Genomic DNA, 18,625 nt, shown 5'->3' with positions numbered 1-18,625 from the left:
TATGTTTACAAGCTATTTCATGAACCATGGTTACAAGTTATTTCGTGAAATCATGATTACAAGACAAGTACAAGTTAATTCACGAAAGTCATGGGCTTCTTAGCCAACTATATTATGTTCATGTTTTTGGGAGTTGCACGAATTACCGAGAAGGCTCAGATAGCCTGAAACTATGTAGCCACCATAGGACAAGGATCGCTCCGCCCACTTAGGACGATACCTTAATTTTACACTGAATGGATCCATCAGGCATGTTACCACCTTATACTCTGGCAAGGTATGAGGGCTCTGCTGGTCCGGCGAGGTACCAGACTCCACGTATCCACGTGGTGATATCATGTGTCGGTTTATGAAATGCTCTCCCTACTTATCATGTTTTTACTTATGTTATATATATACATATGTACTCATGCTCATGATCATGTCCAGGTTTTCAGTTTCAGTTCTTATCATGTTATTCCATGTCCCATGTTGTTTCTTTCGGTTGCTTTACATACCAGTACATTCAATGTGCTGACGTCCCCTTTTATTGCCCGGGGGCCTGCATTTCACGATGCAGGTATGGATTTACAGGACGACGCTTCTGCTCATTAGGATTTGCACGTACCAGCTTATTGGTGAGCCCCATCTCATTCGGGGTTTATACATTGTATTTCTTTATTTAGTTTTACATCTAAAGGTATGTTGCGGGCCTTGTCCCAGTAAGTATGTTTTTTCCAGTCAGACTCATGATAGAGGTTTCATAGACTAGACAAGTCAGTTATGTCATGTCAGACATTTGGAGTCGTATAGCCATTTTGGCTCACTCATGTTTAAACAAGTATTTTATTAAGTATTATGACTTACCATGTTTTATAAAGGCTCATCATGCATTCACGTTATATTCCGCTTATGTTATGTATCATGATGATTCAGCAAGCCATGTGGTTCGCTCGGTCACATGCAGTCAGGCAACGAGTGTCGTGTTACGTCCAGGCCATGGTTCGGGGCGTGACATGAATCATCAACTGTGTTGAAATACATTGTGGAAAATTTGTCATCAAATTTGGAAACCATTTGATGGACAGATAATCCGCAGTAACGCTTCCCTAGTCGAGCGATGAAAATGTCAATTATTTTCTTGAACATGTCATTTCCTTGGATTAGTGGCTGCTCCACGAACTCAATTAAAGGCATCCACTGTATCGTGAAAATAAAAAACAACTCGAGTAAATGCAAGGTAGCATAAAACTGCACACTCTAGCCAAAATTGTTAAGAAAACTCAACACCTAAAGCTAGCTTATGAGTTAACACCCCTTGCACAGCCAAGACTGAACATCTAGTGCATGGACAATATAGCATGGGAGTTCAACATTGCGAAGCCAAGAACATCTGGTGCATGGACAATAAGTAGTTTCTAATTTTTCTTGAGGTTAATCAATGTTTTTCTCCAAAAGATTCAAGTAATGGATAAGATTAAAAATATAATGCGGATAATATCATCACCGAGATGGGATGCATTGAACAGAAACTATCATTTAGTGAAGGAAATACATAAATCAAATTCATTTTCACTGACTATTAATTTATGCAATATATTTACCTTAGCAGCCTGAATTTCTAGATCATCAACCATGATCTGTTTCGACAGAGGTTTTAACAGGCAGACGAAGAATAAATCCAACTTTTCAAAGGCCACATTATGTGCATGCCTGAAGAAGGACATCGATAAATTTAATCAATTTGTTACATCAGAACACAAGAAGTATCCTAAAAGTGAAGTCTAGCAAGTAGTACTTCTACATTCTCTGTGTCTGAGCAAAGTTTTGCTCGGATACTTATTGTATCAGCATTTCATGTTTCTATAAAATTGCTAATAAAACGGAACTAAATAGTCACTGTACATCATCATAAAATTATGGTCCTTTGAAGAGGAAAAATTGTTACCTGAAAGCCATAACCTCCACAAATTCAGTATCAATCTGGAAATATAATATGAAATAACCATCATTTATATAACGATTGCTCGTTATAAATTGCTAGTTTAGGTATGAGATATGTTAAGATATGTTAAGTGTGAATTTCTTACCCCAGTTTCCTCCTTCACTTCTCTCACAACTCATGTAAAGATCTCCTCTGACTGTGATTTTGAGGCAAGAACAATGTTTAAGGAGTTAAGTATGCAGATTTCATGCTTCAGTAGTATTTACTTCAGTCAAAAGTGACCAAACTGTTAAGGTCAAATTGCAGTAGAGGAACATAACTCAAGAATGAAACCAGTTGGTATTTTCCATAGGCCTGAAAGAGCCGGGGCAGAATGTTTCTCTTGCACGACGAGCACCTAAAGCAGTAATTTTATTAGCCTAAGGGACTACACAAAAAATTCAGAAGCTTATACTAATCCCCCCGTCCCAATTTATGTGAAGGTGTTTGACTAAGCACGAAGTTTTACAAATAAAGGAAAACTTTTGAAACTTGTTGTCTAAAACAAACCATAGAAATTTGTGTGGCTAAAAATAATCTCATTAAGGGTAAAGGGGTAAATTTAAAGTTATATATAGTGTTTCTAAATATAGAAAGGTATCATTCTCTTCGGAACATATTAAAAAGAAAAGTGCATCACATAGGGCCTTCCAAACAGGAAAATATGCACCTCATTTTTGTCATTGATCACAAAACCTCCAACTCCAACTTGATGAGATGCATTAGAAGGAAGCATGCAGGGTTCATCTGGTATCCAATAAGTCATCATGACATATCGTCTTTCTGCATGATGATACTGAAATCCTTCCTATACATAGTTTAAATTCGACCACTATGTTAGCCAGCTTTCAACAATCAAAAGAACTAACAGCAAAACCTTAAAAAGATTATTAAGACAAAAGTTAGTTTGGAGAATAACTTCCGGTGTCGGTTTTATCGTCCTATCTCAATTCATCAACAAACGGAATACCTTCATTGCAATTAATCAGAAAAAGGACATACCTTTACTGCAATAGGAACTAGATCGCATTTTTCCAGCGGTAGCTTAAGCCAAACTCCCTTCTTCCCCTATATCGAGAGCCATCAATTAGCAAAAGGTTCTTTATAAGTTGTCACTTATTATCTAATTATACAACAAAATTTGCTATGCCTCAGCCCCAAACAAGTTAGGGTTGCCAATAGGAATTGTCACTGTTCATATTTCCCCATTTAAATTCATCTCAGGCCAACATTATACAAAATGAAAAGAAGTTTTCTATATTTCCTACTGGCATAAGAATCTCCAATGGGGCTAATAGACTTCCAGAAAGCATAGGACCTAAGGAAAACGTACTAACATGACTAACACATATTCTCAACTAATTGGTATCACCAATATAAATATGTTTCACCAATTCTACATTGGTTCCTAGTGGTTGTAGGTTTTTCGAGTCAATTTCCGTCCATGTGATTTAGGTTTACCTAATGATATTTGACAAAAATGGTAAGTATTTTTGGACTAACTTTTATGTGTGTTTTCCTATCACGAGATTTGTCCACAAAATGTAAAGGAAAAAAGTGAGATGCAATGGCCTTCACTGTGTAGTAACCAACACCAAACAAGAAATCAAATCATGAAATTTGAGACTAGTCTAGTATAGTAGTTGCTGGAAATGAAGTACCTTCACTTTCCAACGAGACAGAGATGCACGAAGCACAAACATAAATTTGTCGGGATTAGATGGTAGTCTTTCTGGGTTGATAAGTACCCCTCCATATTCATCATCCGAGGAAGCAAGTACCCATTTATCTCTAAAATTCAAACTTGTATGCTTTGTACCATTTATCTGATAAGGGAAAGTGTCCACTAAAAAATTCTTTTTGGTGACTGATGTCGTAGCATCATAAGAAGTGCTTGAATAAGAAGCCTTCATTAATAGCCCTGAAAGGTAAAATAGAAAATTACAAAATTTCAACTTCATGTAAGATATAAACAGCAATATTTCTCATTTAGCAGCAACAGGACATCCTTGTATAAAATCTGATGAGGCACTTTGTATTGCTTCATTGTTGATTGTTCTACTTTGAGTTCATGCTTCCCTACTTAGAGATCAAAAGGTAACATCATAGTAATAGCACTTCAAAAGATCCAATTATGAAACTTCAACTCATCTAAAACGGAACAAAATGAATGGAAATGTTAATGAGAGCCTTTTATGTCAATGGTACGCTTCAACTACAGGCAGTGGTTGAGGCAGGATTTTTGTCAAGGGAATTCAAGAAAAACTTGAAAAAAACGCCTAAAGCTTAAAAGAAGGGGATTCAAAAAGAAATTTTTTTGATCAAGAAATTAAAAACGCCTAAAGCTAAAAAGACTAGAAACTGTGGTTAGCAAGAAACGAACTTCTGTCCTCTATGAGAATTTGAACCCCTTTTACCACTGAGCTAAGCTTTTGACGTTTTTAAGGGAACTCAACATTTAATACATGTATATAAAACATAAATTTGACAAAAAACCCTTCTTTCTACCTAGATCTGCCCATGACAGCAGACATGTTGCTTTTGCTTGGCTAAGCACGCAGAAATATTTGGTTAAAGGATGGCGGTAAGACTTGAACTCTCATGCCATGTTGAACTGTATGACCACAACGTCTAAAAATTTGGTCACCAAATTTAAACAAGAAACACATTTTCTTAGTACATGAGAAAAGTGGAATGAAATTATAGTAAGGAACTTCTCCATCCTTGTAGTTCCTTAAATAGTAAAACGCTCACCAATCACTACAACTATTGAAATGCAAACATGAAATGCTTACATTTATCTATAGAACTATTTGCTTTTTTACTTCAAAGTTCAAACCAAGGCTCTTCCCTTCAACAATCAAAAAAATAACTTTTCTAATGTAGAATCTTATCGCTGGCTTTCTCCAACTAAATACTTTATGCATGAATGACACATTTCATATATTTTAAGATAATCTAGGTACAATCTTTCCTTTTTAGTTTTTTCCCGAGAAGAATGACACATTTCATATATTTTGAAACAATTTAACTTTAAATTTCACATTTTATTCTTAATGACATGAGTGTTTAGCCACGGAAACGTCGACCTGTTTAAGACTACATTTTCCAAAAGGCAATCTTTCCGTCTTAAACTTTATATCCAATCAAACATCTCTCACAAACAAAAGAGAGTAAAATCTTCTTATACCCTTACAATATCAATGGACAGGGAAAACAACCTTATGATTAAATCAAAAAGCCAAAATGATACACAACCTTAAGCAAATATCAGAAAATTACCTCTGCAAGAACAGAACCTTGGAGCCACATACCAACTGATTTGCACATAGATATTGCCTTATAATCAACAAATTTCAGCTCCATTTAAACAAATTTCCAGATATTCAGTTCCACAGTCGAAATGCAAAACCAAAATCTTGACTGCTCTATAAATAACCCCAAATAAGAAAACCACGTACTTCGTTTTAAAAATAAAAAATAAAAAATCAAGAAACAAGATATTTTCTTGGGTATTTTCACCCTCTCGGAGAAAACTAGTGAAGACATTAAATACTAGTAGTATATAGTTTTGGCATTAAGTTAGAAAACAACACAAAAAGAACCCGTGATTAAAAGGAGATAAATTATGTCATGTAAAATATTGGCATAAAGTTAAAGCAAAGGTTCTAGCTTGATGGCATGTGGTTGAAAATGACAAAGTGAGAGGAAATGGAAAAAAATAGTGTAAAGAAGAAGAAGAAAAAGAGGGGGAAAAGTACATTTTTAAAACGCGGAACTTGTGTGTCTATTTGCTTAGATATTTTTTACTCCCTCCGTTAAAATTTAAGAAATAAATAAAAACTTTTGAATCTTATGATTTAAAATAAGTTAAAATTATTTATGTGACTATAGATCATCTTGTTAAGTGTAAAATGTAAAGTTTAAAGTTAAATTATTGTCACATAAAGCAATGTATCATTCTTTTTGGACAAACTAAAAAGGAAGTGTATCACATAAATTGGGACAGAGTGGATCTTTTTTTAATTTTGATGTTTTTTCATTAAAAGGAACTAGTATACATACATGCTCGATGCGCGATGCACGATCATAGTAACTTATCTCACTTATGGATGAAAATTACTTTCTTTACAAATGATTGATATTAATAATTAACTTCATATTATTTATTTCAACTAACACTTGGACAAAATTATTAATCTATAGTTACACTCTCCGATTTGCTGATATTATTATTAATCCTTAGAAATGTTTGTTGAAAATATTTTTCACTCACCAACTAAATACAAAAATATATTCTTCTTGAATAATGACTTATGTCATACTAAACACACCATTAATCATTCTGCAGACCAACGGTCTTTTAATGTAACAATCATTAACACCGGGTTAGGGACAGGAGTGTAGGATGAATGGACTGGTTGCTAGGGCGAGGGCGAGGTCGGGTGTAAGGGAGCACATTAATCAGCAATGAATTATCATTTATGAAACTTGTTTTTCCTGAAAAATCATTTATGGCATGCCAAACACACCATTTTATCATTTTATGTAATGTGACAATCATTAATACCGGGTTGGGAGCTGGTGCGGTGCAGGGTGAGGGTGGGGTGGAAAGGATTGGGTTACGGAGACGGGGGTACAGAAATCAATCAGCATGGAATGCGCCACTTATAGAACTTATTTCCCTACATTAGCTAAAAAGTTAGTATTATTTTTATTTTAAAAAGCTTTCTTTCAAAAGAAAAAAGTATTTTTAAAATACGTAACCAAACAAACATGAAAAATTGTATTTGCCCTACCAAACATATCCTAAAAGCAAAATAAAACCAAATTGTCTATCTGGCGGAGGCCCTAGGAGTCTGGAGACAAAAAAGAATAAGATATTTTTTTAGGTACAATGCGTAGTGTCATCATTCATCACTTTCCCAAAAAAAAATGTGTATGTCATGCTTCCTGATTTTTCGCTTATCTTATAGCCTGTTTAGTCAATCTTCTAAAAATAACTTATTTTAAAAAGTATTTTTTTAAAATACTTTTTAAAAAAATATTTTTGGTTAAAAGCAGTTTTTGTTTGACCAATTAATTTAAAAAATACTTTTGAGTAGCAATTAGTGTTTGGCCAAACTTTTAAAAAGTGCTTCTATGTGTATTTTTTTCAAAAGTACTTTTCAAAAAAATAATTTTGGGGAAAAGCTATTTTTTTAGCTTCTGAAAAACTACTTCTGCTACTCCTCAAAAACATTTATTTTCTCCCAAAAGCTTGGCCAAACACTTCACTTTTTTTAAAATAAGCACTTATTGAAAAAATAAATACTTTTGGGGAGGAAATAAGTTTGGCCAAACAGACTATTAATCATGAATTATTAGTTGTTAGAACTGTTATCCTATCCTTTTAACAAATGGGATAGACAATTAAAGAATATATTTTTCTCTTAATATAAACGGGAATTATAGCATGATGTGAAATAAGAGTTTCTTATTCTGTTATCGGCACTCATTTTAGAACTCGATTAATTCAAATTGTGTCTTGAAAGTCTTACTTTGTGAGCAATATGTTATCTACCAAAAGCAATTTAGTTCCCAAAAATTGCGGCCTCTTATTTATTAATAATAAAGGAATCTAGCGCTTCAACACAATCTTTAATAGTGAAATAGGACTCTTTACACATTATGTATCTAATTGTTAATGTGAAGTCAATCTTAATTCCTCTTTCCTATAAAGAAAAATTTGCAGAGAACGTTGGATTCAGATAACTCAATTATTATTATGATTCGCAATTAATAGCTAGTATCAATAATTACAAATTTTGTACATCAACAACATATCCAGTGAAATTCCACATAGTGGGATTTAGAGAGCGTAGAATTTACGCAGATCTTATCTAAGCTTTGGGAAGTAGAGAGGCTTTTCCGGTAGGCCCTCGGAAATTACAAAAATTACAAATTTTGTAAAAGAAAAATACTCCCTCCGTCCCAATTTATGCGATATAGTTTGACTGGCACAAAGTTTAAGAAATAAAGGAACACTTTTGAATCTTTTGGTCTAAAATAAGCCAAAGATATTTGTGTGATTATGAATCATCTTGTTAAGCGTGAAAGATAAAATTTAAAAATTAAATTATTGTCAAATAAAAAATATATCATTCTTTTTAAGACAGACTAAAAAAAATATGTATCACATAAATTGGGACATAGAGTAATAGATAACTAACCGATAAGAAGAAAAGCTAAATTGGATAAGATATCATTGTCTCTTCCATTATTGAAAAGGTATTTTGTTTTCTTTTTTCATGGAACTAAAATGAATGCATGGAAAAAAACAATTAACATTATTTGGGTTATTGTGAAGTCCACGTGTGAACGCGTCAAGTTGGATTTTGTTTAGGACAATTTTTTTGTCTAGTGCACGTTATTCTTCTTCTTTTTTTTTTCCGCGCGGATTGCCCTCGAAAGGCATGTCTTTAATTTTTGTTCTTTACCTAATGTTCAAGGTTCTGATTTTGAATTTCGATTCAGTAAAAAATAAAAATAAAATTGCAAAACAGATGTTTGCAAAATTTCAGCTGAGTAAATACTCCACCTTAAGTAGAATTTGCATTAAAATTCTGCTTTATAAGTTAGAGTTTTGTAGGTAAACTTTACGTTGCGAATCCAAACTCTGCCTTGCGAATTTTTTTAAAAAAATTTGACTGAGGTGGTTCGAACCCGGAATCCAGGAGTTTTAGGTGAAGGACAAAAATTAAAGACGACCCTCGAATAACGGCAATCGTGCAAATTCTTTGAGTGATATTTAAATTTTAGCCTTTTTTTTAATTATTTAAAGTTTAATTTAAATTTGATCAACGTCAGAGAGCTCATCTTACTTTTTCTCCTCCACCTCGTTCTCCTTATTTCTTCTTCAAACTTTCATTTTAAAATTTGAACTATAAGATTTTAATTTTAAAACCAAAAGTTTGAAGTGTAAACTACCAAAATGAACAGTTAGGTCTATGCTAGAACCTAACTTTCGTTTGAAAGTTTAAGGTTAGGTTGTACACTTCACATTTTAGATTCGAAAATCTGAAGTTTGAAACTTAAAATCCAAATTTCTGAAGTTTAATTTTGAGGAACCAAAGTTTAATTACTTTACGAATTTCGTCTATTTTCTTAATAGCAGTCCTAAAAGTGGCTAATCATGCACTTGCCCCATTTCATGAAGAGCCCTAAGCCAACTTTTTTTTTCTCTTGATGAATTTCACCATGCGTCTTCTGTAACTAATGTGAATTAAGTAAAAGTGTTATTTTACTAGTCTTATAAAAAATATAGATATTCCAACTTGTCATGTTAATATCTAGCAATATATTAAAATAAATCCCAAAACTAACTCAGATTAAATTTTTTAAATATTAAATTTTTATTTTAAAACTTAATCTATAAATTAAAATACTTTAATCGGGTGATGTTTGATTGCGTATAAGACGTGAGTTTGGTTAAATGGTGAGTTAAATAGGTTTATTAGTAAGAAAATAAGCTTCAATGACATGGCATGCTAATTAGGAGAGAAGGAAGCTTTTGAGGTGTTTAATATATTTTGAGAAAAATAAGAATAGTTCAGTGACTTTGTTGTCCTAAAAAAAATAAAAATGATATTTGTAAGCAATTGTCCAAACTTGAGTGACCATTTAGGAAATTAACTCTAGCACGAACTAGATCGATATATACTTTAAAGTAAACCCTGATACTTGCTTATGACATAACTAGCTCTATATTCAATTCAGGAAAGTGGTGGAAATAGTTAGATTTTTATTTCTTCTTCTTCTATGCAAACCAAACAAGTTAGACATTCATTTCCTTTCCTTTTCTTCTCCTTCTCAGTGACCAAACAAAAAGCTATGAACACACGTCCCAGTTTTGTGGGGAAAAAAAATTGTTGAGTGAGAAAAAGGAAAAAAAACGTGCTTTAAATTACCTAATAGAGAATCTTTGTCACTAAAAAATTTAAAAAGTTCAACTTATTCAAGAACACAACATTCTTAGATTGAATAACCCACATGTTACATACTAAAAATAATTTACATTAGTGGGGCAGTCAATTTAATAAATATGAAAAAAAGTACTCTTCGTCTTCATGTGTATATATCTTATCGTTCGAATTTTGAGAGTCAAACAAAAGTTTTTTGGTTGGAATTTTTTTCATATGCCTTTTAAGTAATTAAAATTTATTAAATATTGTGACTTACAGCATGTTGTATGTGATTCTTAAATATGTAAATTTTATTTTAAAAAATTGAATTCACAGTCAAAATTATGAATTTGACCCTCGAAAGTCGATTGGGCAGAGAGAGTAATGTTTAGCCTTATATATACAATATAATTTTTTGATAAAATATAACTCAACTAACCATTTTTTTCTAGCTATATATAACTTTACCCCTTATCTGCATACACATTAATCTCGAATTCTCAATAAACTTGACTTTGCAAGATAATTGAGGTAAGTGTTATGAAATATATAGAATGGATGTCCACTACACAAATATAATGCCTCTTCCATTATCTTCCACCATCTTAATGGTTCTTCCATTATCTTCCACCATCTTAATGGTTCTTCCATTATCTCATATATTGAATGCATATGTAGCACTATAAATAGAGGCATAAGTTTTCATATGGAATTGACTTGAACATATTTGGATGAATAAGAAAGCTCTCAGTTTTTTTTCTCTTTATCTCTTTATTGTTCTTGCTTCATCTTTTGGTATATTGTATTAACTCTTTTAGAATGATTTTACAACACGTTATCAGCACGAAACACTCACTCTTTGTCAAGAACGATGGTAGGTGCTTTTTAACTTTCACAGCTTGTTCATACCCTTAGGCCGTGATCAGTTTGGCAGTAAACTTGAGCTTTTGGTATGGATCTTATTAACTAATAATAGTATTATTATAAAGGGAGCATGAAGTATGTGATCTCAATTTATTTTTACTTTAATTTTGCTGGTAGGTTATAATAGTTTAAACTTAATTCATATATTGAGTTCTATAAATTATGTATAAGCATAAAGTTATGGGATTTTCTAGTAGTCGTCTATGCAGTACTTTTCTAACAGTTTTTCCAACTAAAGATATGGTCTCACTTAGTTCTAAAAGTTGCAGAATGTTGTCAACAATATTCATTTCATTGATGTTGTATAATTATTGTTTCAAATTGACCATTAGTTTTCTGCCATTTATTGTGTGTCTTACATTTTTGTTACTGTGGCGTTTTGAAAACAAAGTTGCTATTAGTTTTGAGTTATTTCAAAGACTACTCCTTTCATTTTAGTTATGGCACAAAAGTTTGAAATAATCACTTGAAGGTTGTAACTAAAGTCCTTTAATATTAATATTTACTTAAGCCTGTAACCACTAGTAGTAGTGATAATATTTTCAGAGGCTGGATCATGTTGAAGGCATATTTGAGAAACACCGCGAGTTGATCTTGTGCCTTTTGGTGGGTTCAAAACCTAATGCACTAATAAGGGTAAGACATCGGATTTTGAGTCCTGATGCCCTATATATGATGATAATATAAGATATTGGGTTCAAGTCCCATCGATTTGTGACCTAACACGCCTTTATATGAATAAGACGTTGGATTTGAGTCCCGATGAACTTTATTGATGATATAATGATGACTAAGGCAAAATAATGTGTATATTTGATGTAAATTCGTGAAGCCCGTCCCACTTGATATGCTCCATTCCGTGAGGGGAATGTGGTAGCAGTGCATAATAAGTCTAAATGAAAACAAGAGGTTAAATGAATGAACGTGGACGCGGCAAAGGACAAAATAATGTTAATCGTCATTGTGATAATATAAGAGGAAGAACATTATGGGTTGTCAAAATGGTCCTTCTAAAGGTGAAGGTAATTTTTATCATCAATATGGTATGAAAGATAATTCGGCATGCGGTTGACGTGTGACCTAATTTGATAAAATTTTATAAATCCTCCATCAAAAGAAAGGAATATAATTTCAAAGTGATGTCGAGGCGGGTCTATGAATATGATAAAGACAATGGACTTATAATGAAAATTTGTGAAGCACGCATATATGATTATAGTTCATCCTTGATGAGAATGTGACTTGTGATAAGCATCGTGAATGCTCGCCCATTTTTCAAAGTGAAATGTGTAAGATTATGGATAAGGACGTGCTAAGGACGTGCTCATGTATGGTTGAATAAATACCACAACTCACCTCTACGGGAGGTTTGAGAGAAATAAGAAAATTTATATTTTGACATAAACAGTCATTGGTCACGTACATTTAGTACGTCACAAATATTGTGGTATGTCTTATCATTAATTACCAAAGGTTAAAAGTGAGAAATAAGGTCTTACTTATAAAGGTTTTGGCCATGATCATAATGCAAATTCCCCTTAAACGGAGATGTTCACCATATGGATGGTATTATGAAATATGTGTACATAATTAATTGAGAGCTTTGGAAAAACTAATATGTTACTACCCGGAGGAATGAAATTGTCCATAATATTGGTGTTGTAGTAAGTCTCAAAAGAAACTTTTTAAGTTTCAAAGGCATTGGCCAGAAATGAATTATATTGAGACTATAAATTATGGGAAGGTTTATGTTATAACCCATATTTTCATACATTGGGACGTTTTAAAATAGACGCGACAAGTTAAAGACAAGACTATTTTAAGATACGAAGTAGAGACTTTAACTTCCGGTTTCGTTTCAAGTCACAATTTACCTACAAATTTCGTTTGGCATGGAAGTATTAATGGAAAATTGGGATTAAATTAACCATGATTAGATTATTAAGTGGGATTGGGAGGACAAAAATCAATCCATTTAAAATGGACATAGTTGGCCGTGTATTATAGTGCAATGGTCAAAGATTCTTGACCCAAAAGTTTAAGTGGACACATGTCCAAAGCATGGAGTGAATACATATAGTAAAAATCTGATTCATTCCACATTAACAAGCTCATTTCAACATTTACAAGTTAAGAACACATAGAGAGAGAGAGAGAGAGAGAGAGAGAGAGAAGCTCTCGGCCATGGCTGGCCGAGAATGAGCTCTAAGTTTTGGTCAAAAAAAAAATTCTCCATCAAATCAACTCCTTATCAAGTGCATAAGAACATGTAGTAGTTGTTGGAAAGAAACAAGGAGGTGTAGCATTCCAATAAGGTTGAAGATTCGGCCAAGGTTGAAGAACAAATTGTAAGGTAAGAATGATCATTGTTCTTGTGTTGCATGATGATTTGAATGTATAATTCATGCATGTTGTTGTTGGATTTTTGTTGTGGTTGAACTTGGGGGTGAGCCGTGAGCTTGGTGAAGCCATGGTTGGTTTCATTTTGCATGTATTGTTGATGGATTGAAGGTGTGTCAACATATGTAAATGAACAAAGATTGTAGAAGTTTGTTTATGATGTTGCATGTTAGTATTGGACTATTTTTCTTGAATTTGAAATGAGCCGTGTGTTGTAGACTTTAATGGAATCATGTTTAATCTTCTTGTACATGTATTGGAAATTGATTGAATGTGTTGTAATATGGGTAAATGGATGAAAATCATGAAGTTGTTGTAGTTGTGTTGAAGCCGTGTAAGGGGACTGTTTTAGAGGAAATTTGTGGACTGTTTTGTGTCAAGTTTTGATTGTTGTTGTTATGGACATTGTGGTGTATTGTATGCATGTTGAATATGTGAATTGAGGTGTTGAAGAAATGATTTATGTTGAAGTATAAAAACAGTCCAAAACCGTGGACTGTTTTCATGAAGGAGTAGTTTGGTGTGTTTTGAATATTGTTTGTTGTTATGAACGTATAGTGAAAGTAAAGTTTAATGATTCAAGTTGAAATTGAGATGGGTTGTGGGCTGTTGTAAGAATGAAAATGATGCTAAAACAGTTCCAACAATCGTAAAGGTAATGTTATTAAACGTGCTGTTGTCATTGTAAGTTAAAGCTGGAACATTGCTAAATGAAAATGGTAATGTGGTGTGTGCCATTTGGCCGTGAGTATGGGACTCATTTGAATGATGTATGGACTGCCCAAAGTTCCCTTAAGTCATGTTTAAACAAGTTCGGATTGATATGTGAAAGAATGATTAGCAATGTTAGCTTGTAACACTAGTTGGTTTGAATGCGAACGAAACGTCGTCTAAATGTTAGAAAGAGATTGTTAACGCTAAAATACATATTGAATTCCCTCGTAGACTAATTGTAGATCTTGATACCTTGATATAGGATAAGTGTTTTTGGGCAGCAAGTACAAGTATAATACGACTAAACGCTAAAGGTATGTAAAGCCTATTCCTTCTTTCTTTTGGCATGTCCTAGACGTAAGTATGAAATGATATGAACCTTGGGGTAAATTATACTCTCTAGTTCCAAGTATGACTTATGATTCTATTTATTCCGTAATGTTATTGTCACGAGCCTACAATATGAATGACTAATGAATGATGTATGGAAATTCCTACTGTTGACACCTAATTTTGGCTCGACGTGCTTAAAATTAATGTTTTTGAGGGTCCTGATTCGTTAAAGAGCACGAAATACATTTTTACACATTTTTACATTTTTTCTAACAATTTATTGATGATTATCCTTATTTTAGAAATTTTCTCAATTTATTGTCATTTTTCAAGAATCATTATTTTGCACATGTACAACGTAATACTACCATTTTTTATGCAATTAACAATTGTTTCTTAATTTTATAGCGATACCTTTTCATATCTTACACATTAATATTTATATTATATAGTTACATTATTATTTATACATGTAGTAATTAACTATATTTTAGTACAACCTGACAGTGCAGAGAAAAGCGGAGTAACTATTTGTTTTTGAAATACAGAGCAAAATTCAATCAAATCAAGGTTTCGTCACTTTTTTTTAAAAGTGGACATTTTGAGGTGATGGGTTAGGTTTTGATTAGTTAAAAGAAATAACAGGACAAAGGGGTATGACTCTATATATTATTTTTGGACTTTATGTTATAAAAGAAGGGGAGGGGTTAAATTTTATTAGGATCCAACACATATTTGCACAACACACACAAGCACATATCAGATCTTCTATTTTCTCTCCCCTAAACCCTAAACATTTTCTTTCTCCCCCCACTTTTCTCTTAGCCGCCGCCCCTCCACGCCGGAGCTTTGAGCTCCGGTGAACTCCGACGCACCCAAAAACAGCCCTCTTCCCCGCCACTTCTCTCCCCACTTCATCTTCTCTCTTCTCCTTCACCACAAACCGCCTCTACATCCAGCCCCTCTACACCGGAGCTTCGAGCTACAGTGAACTCTAACCATACCACCACCACGACTCTACTGCTTCCTTTTAACCTTTTCCCGTTCGTCTTCTACGCTGCTCCGGCGAGGAGCTCCTAGCTCCGGTGAACCGGAGCAGCCAACAAGTATGACGTCCTTATCCCCTACCCCTTTCTTCTTTTTACTTTTTTCTGTTGTTTCCAGGAACTCGGGCGACACCATTGGTTGCTCCAAGAGCTTTCAGATCTGGCCAGAGGAGTTTGAACTCCGGCACATTCTTTTTCTTTATCTATTTTCTCCATAGCTGGTCAAATTTTGTGTTTGTGGCGTTGCTATGATGACGTCGTGGAAGCAACGCCAGTGGCCAGCTGCCAACGACGCCCCTCTATATTTTCTTCTTCTTCGCTGCTCACTCCTTTCCCCTCTTCCCCTTTCATTTCTTTCGTTTTTTTTTTTTTTTTTTGTTGCTTTGTTGCAGAAACCATACAAATACTTGGAACTACACTTTGGTATTCAATTTATTTACTTAGTGGTGATAAAAATTATTTCAAATAGTTGTGTCTTTAGAGTTGTATGTTGTTCACTATTTCCTCTTCGTATGAGATGTTTTGATTGACGCATATATGCTTCTTGGTAAACTTGTTTCTGTTAATATTTTAAGCATGCTAGCTGCTTGGCATTATTTCTTGTTGCCTTCTCGTTGCTCCAATATTTTATTACTATTCGGGTCTACTTCATTGTTGCTATTTGTTGGACAGTTTTTTACATTATTTTACGTTAGTTTCCGTTGGTTTTGTGTCCGGAAAATACTCCTCCGACGGCCATCCGTATTGTGTTTAATCGTTCTCAGCAGACTCGCTATGATCGAGCTGCCCGAAGATGTTGTTGGCACTTTCACAATTTTTATCATTTTATTAAACTAATTTGTGCAAATATTGCATCCAATTGGCCGATGAAGAAATTTTCGTCGATTTCCAAGGCCTTCCATGTACAAAGACGGATTTTTTTATTTTAAGTTTATTCATTATTTCTTTAATTCATCCGATAGTTATTTGTTATCTTACTAACATTTTTTATTAAGTCTCATGCAGGTATCCGGAGTTACTTTTTGAAGATGACACTCAAAAGAAGTTCAAATAGCTTCTTAAATTCTCCGTTTATATTTTTTTTTACATTCTTAAATTATACAAGCATAAAATATAGTGAAACTTTACTTTTTTAGGGTGCGGGTTGGTGGCATTTATTTATGATCTGCTTAGGTGATTTAAATTTTATGTGTTTTAGACAAATTAATATTAGGCAGTTATTATTTTCGTAGCTAATATTCTTATAGTTATCATGTTTCGCTAGAGTTTTAATTCAATAGCTTAGCACACTTAAGTAAATAAATAAGGTGATTTGCCTCAATATTTAGGCTTTAGAATTTACTCTCATAATTAATTGATTAGGCGTACATATAGTTAAATTAGTTAACTCACCGTGAGTGCAAAATAATTTCATGTCCATTCCTCATACCTTTTTTCACATACCCAAGCTCCTAAGTTGCAGATAACCTTTTTTTTAAAATAATTATTATATCACATATGTTTTGAATCTTTCTTTTTCATTCAAAGGTAAATCATTCATTGTTAAATAAATACCTTATGATATATTCATGTAAAGCTAAAATTGTTAGTCACTGTAATTGTACACTTTGTTCACTCGTAAATAATTATGTAATACGTATTTTATACATATGTAAATACTTACACCTTTTATTACGTGAATAGTCATATTAGTTATCCTTTAGTTTAAATTCCATTAATATTTTTTGTAAATAATAATCAAACTTTTTTTACACATCCCTCGTATGGTTAAATTGGTCCAGCCGGGAATCACATTTGTGGATTCTAAAGGATGCCTAACACTTTCCCTTCGGAATAATTTGAACATTTACCTAGAATCTCACTTATTTTCGTAGACCATGTTAAGCTGCATATATTAATAATTTATAGGTACCCTCATATACCTTAAATGCTAGGTGGCGACTCTGTACATAATTAATTATTTCAGAGCTCCATAAGTTGTGCTTTGTTTAGCCTTTGGTAAAAATAGGGTGCAACAACATGGAGACTCTGCTGGGGACACTTAGGTTCTAACCATATGGACTCAATTTGTTATTCGAGGTATGTTACCTTTATTTGAGTTTTTGTTTATTATTTACTTGCCTATATTTATTCATCATATATATCCTTCCCCTTGTTCCCTTATTTGTTTACGTACATATCTGCTTTTAATTTCATACACTGTATTATTGCCTTTTTTACTAGCAAGTTTTATTTATCATACTCATTTTTTACTTTATTGTAAATTATGCATCTTGCTTTTACTGTTTCTCTTTAATTGCTATCTTTTTGTGGTTTTATATTAATATTCATGTGTTATCGGTTTATATAAAATGACATTCCGTTCATATTTCCTCCACTCCTGGAAAATTCACACAAATTCACACACTTAAAGCGGTTTCGCGGTTCGCGGCCGTGCACTACTAAATTACCTTTTTAGTTGGATCGATCTTGTGGATTTAGTCGATCGGCGGTGCAGTCGACGGCCACGGACTATCCACTCTCATGTTGTCCGTTTGGGGGAGCCTTGTGTCATAGGAAAACCAACTCTTAGAATTCCTAGGTTACTGTACATTCCGTTTTGCAGTTGTTTTTAGATAGGTTGAATTTTATCCTTTATTTCGAACATTCTTTTCATTTTCACATACTCTTTATTTATTACATGTTTTCGTTTTTAAATAAATATTGTTGTCATTTGCTTTGCACTACCTTAGCACTTTATCTAACTATTTTTAGTTGGCTTGTGTTGAACCCTGAATTTTGTAAAATATTTTTTTTCTTCAATCATGCATTTTATACCTTATCTGCATTTCATTATTCAAAAATTCACAAAAAAAAAAATCCTTTATTTTGAAAAATCACAAAAATATTTTATTTCTTTCTATCCTATTTGCAAGAACTACGCACACCTGATTCTCTTCTTTGATGAGATACGTAGGCAGCCCTTTTAGGTTCGGTATTATTATTCAAAAAATCACAAAAAAAAAATCACAAAAATATTTTGTTTCTTTCTATCCTACTTGAACGAACTACGCGCACTTGATTCTCATCAAAGATGAGATACGTATGCAACCCTTTTGGGTTCGGTACCCCTATTAAAAAAATACAAAAATATTTTTTAGATTCATATCTTTGACTTGGTTGGTACCAACACAGTTAGGAATGTGCATAGGAATGAAACAAGTAACAATCAATATGATGGAGAGGACTGACTTCGTGGTAAACTATAGATTCTTTTGGTACCTCTCATTCACACTTTATGTGACACTTGAAAAATTCTCTTA

The 18,625-nt window shown here is 33.2% G+C and overlaps 1 pseudogene; it reads right to left on the bottom strand.

Annotated features, from left to right (window-relative positions):
- Positions 1-769: 769 nt before the first annotated feature.
- On the bottom strand, positions 770-5,680 carry LOC132609782 (nudix hydrolase 8-like; annotated as a pseudogene).
- Between the last annotated feature and the right edge of the window lie 12,945 nt (positions 5,681-18,625).

The sequence above is a fragment of the Lycium barbarum genome, chromosome 9 (assembly GCF_019175385.1).
Source record: "Lycium barbarum isolate Lr01 chromosome 9, ASM1917538v2, whole genome shotgun sequence".
Taxonomy (NCBI): Eukaryota; Viridiplantae; Streptophyta; class Magnoliopsida; order Solanales; family Solanaceae; genus Lycium; species Lycium barbarum.
This window is presented reverse-complemented; position numbering and strand designations above follow the sequence as displayed.